The sequence below is a fragment of the Phyllobates terribilis genome, unplaced genomic scaffold (assembly GCF_046119375.1).
Source record: "Phyllobates terribilis strain yellow unplaced genomic scaffold, ASM4611937v1 Scaffold_1__5_contigs__length_1240528914, whole genome shotgun sequence".
In the NCBI taxonomy this organism is placed as follows: domain Eukaryota; kingdom Metazoa; phylum Chordata; class Amphibia; order Anura; family Dendrobatidae; genus Phyllobates; species Phyllobates terribilis.
This window is the reverse complement of record NW_027362761.1, coordinates 624,173,230-624,176,296: the sequence shown is the minus strand read 5'-3', so window position 1 is coordinate 624,176,296 and position 3,067 is coordinate 624,173,230.

Genomic DNA, 3,067 nt, shown 5'->3' with positions numbered 1-3,067 from the left:
TCCCCCTCTCTGGCCCCCATGTAGTATAATGTCCCCCTCTCTGGCCCCCATGTAGTATAATGTCCCCCTCTCTGGCCCCCATGTAGTATAATGTCCCCTCTATTTCTCCTATGTAGTATAATGTCCCCCTCTCTGGTCCCCATGTAGTATAATGTCCCCCTCTATTTACCCTATGTATTATAATTTCCCCCTCTCTGGCCCCCATGTAGTATAATGTCCCCCTCTCTGGCCCCCATGTAGTATAATGTCCCCCTCTATTTCTCCTATGTAGTATAATTTCCCCCTCTCTGGCCCCCATGTAGTATAATGTCCCCCTCTCTGGCCCCCATGTAGTTTAATGTCCCCTCTATTTCTCCTATGTAGTATAATGTCCCCCTCTCTGGTCCCCATGTAGTATAATGTCCCCTCTATTTCCCCTATGTATTATAATTTCCCCCTCTCTGGCCCCCATGTAGTATAATGTCCCCCTCTCTGGCCCCCATGTAGTATAATGTCCCCTCTATTTTTCCTATGTAGTATAATGTCCCCCTCTCTTGCCCCCATGTAGTATAATGTCCCCCTCTCTGGCCCCCATGTAGTATAATGTCCCCCTCTATTTCCCCTATGTATTATAATTTCCCCCTCTCTGGCCCCCATGTAGTATAATGTCCCCTCTATTTTTCCTTTGTAGTATAATGTCCCCCTCTCTTTCCCCCATGTAGTATAATGTCCCCCTCTCTGGCCCCCATGTAGTATAATGTCCCCCTCTATTTCCCCTATGTATTATAATTTCCCCCTCTCTGGCCCCCATGTAGTATAATGTCCCCCTCTCTGGCCCCCATGTAGTATAATGTCCCCTCTATTTCTCCTATGTAGTATAATGTCCTCCTCTCTGGCCCCCATGTAGTATAATGTCCCCCTCTCTGGCCCCCATGTAGTATAATGTCCCCTCTATTTCTCCTATGTAGTATAATGTCCCCCTCTCTGGTCCCCATGTAGTATAATGTCCCCCTCTATTTCCCCTTTGTATTATAATTTCCCCCTCTCTGGCCCCCATGTAGTATAATGTCCCCCTCTCTGGCCCCCATGTAGTATAATGTCCCCCTCTATTTCTCCTATGTAGTATAATTTCCCCCTCTCTGGCCCCCATGTAGTATAATGTCCCCCTCTCTGGCCCCCATGTAATATAATGTCCCCCTGTATTTCCCCTATGTATTATAATTTCCCCCTCTCTGGCCCCCATGTAGTATAATGTCCCCTCTATTTCCCCTATGTAGTATAATTTCCCCCTCTCTTGCCCACATGTAGTATAATGTCCCCTCTATTCTCCTATGTAGTATAATGCCCCCCTGTATTTCCCCCATGTAGTACAATTTCCCCCTCTCTGGCCCCCATGTAGTATAATGTTCCCCTCTATTTCCCCTATGTATTATAATTTCCCCTTCTCTGGCCCCCATGTAGTATAATGTCCCCCTCTCTGGCCCCCATGTAGTATAATGTCCCCCTCTATTTCTCCTATGTAGTATAATTTCCCCCTCTCTGGCCCCCATGTAGTATAATGTCCCCCTCTCTGGCCCTCATGTAGTTTAATGTCCCCTCTATTTCTCCTATGTAGTATAATGTCCCCCTCTCTGGTCCCCATGTAGTATAATGTCCCCTCTATTTCCCCTATGTATTATAATTTCCCCCTCTCTGGCCCCCATGTAGTATAATGTCCCCCTCTCTGGCCCCCATGTAGTATAATGTCCCCTCTATTTTTCCTATGTAGTATAATGTCCCCCTCTCTTGCCCCCATGTAGTATAATGTCCCCCTCTCTGGCCCCCATGTAGTATAATGTCCCCCTCTATTTCCCCTATGTATTATAATTTCCCCCTCTCTGGCCCCCATGTAGTATAATGTCCCCTCTATTTTTCCTTTGTAGTATAATGTCCCCCTCTCTTGCCCCCATGTAGTATAATGTCCCCCTCTCTGGCCCCCATGTAGTATAATGTCCCCCTCTATTTCCCCTATGTATTATAATTTCCCCCTCTCTGGCCCCCATGTAGTATAATGTCCCCCTCTCTGGCCCCCATGTAGTATAATGTCCCCTCTATTTTTCCTATGTAGTATAATGTCCCCCTCTCTGGCCCCCATGTAGTATAATGTCCCCCTCTCTGGCCCCCATGTAGTATAATGTCCCCCTCTATTTCCCCTATGTATTATAATTTCCCCCTCTATTTCCCCTATGTATTATAATTTCCCCCTCTCTGGCCCCCATGTAGTATAATGTCCCCTCTATTTCTCCTATGTAGTATAATGCCCCCCTCTATTTCCCCCATGTAGTATAATGTCCCCCTCTATTTCCCCTATGTATTATAATTTCCCCTTCTCTGGCCCCCATGTAGTATAATGTCCCCCTCTCTGGCCCCCATGTAGTATAATGTCCCCCTCTATTTCTCCTATGTAGTATAATGTCCCCTCTATTTCCCCTATGTATTATAATTTCCCCCTCTCTGGCCCCCATGTAGTATAATTTCCCCCTCTCTGGCCCCCATGTAGTATAATGTTCCCCTCTATTTCCCCTATGTATTATAATTTCCCCTTCTCTGGGCCCCATGTAGTATAATGTCCTCCTCTCTGGCCCCCATGTAGTATAATGTCCCCTCTATTTCCCCTATGTAGTATAATTTCCCCCTCTCTGGCCCCCATGTAGTATAATGTCCCCCTCTCTGGCCCCCATGTAGTATAATGTCCACTCTATTTGTCCTATGTAGTATAATGCCCCCCTCTATTCCCCTATGTATTATTATTTCCCCCTCTCTGGCCCCCATGTAGTATAATGTCCCCTCTATTTGTCCTTTGTAGTATAATGTCCCCTCTATTTCCCCTATGTAGTATTATTTCCCCCTCTCTGGCCCCCATGTAGTATAATTTCCCCCTCTCTGGCCCCCAAGTAATATAATGTCCCCCTGTATTTCCCCTATCTATTATAATTTCCCCTTCTCTGGCCCCCATGTAGTATAATGTCCCCTCTATTTCCCCTGTGTAGTATAATTTCCCCCTCTCTGGCCCCCATGTAGTATAATGCCCCCTCTATTTGTCCTATGT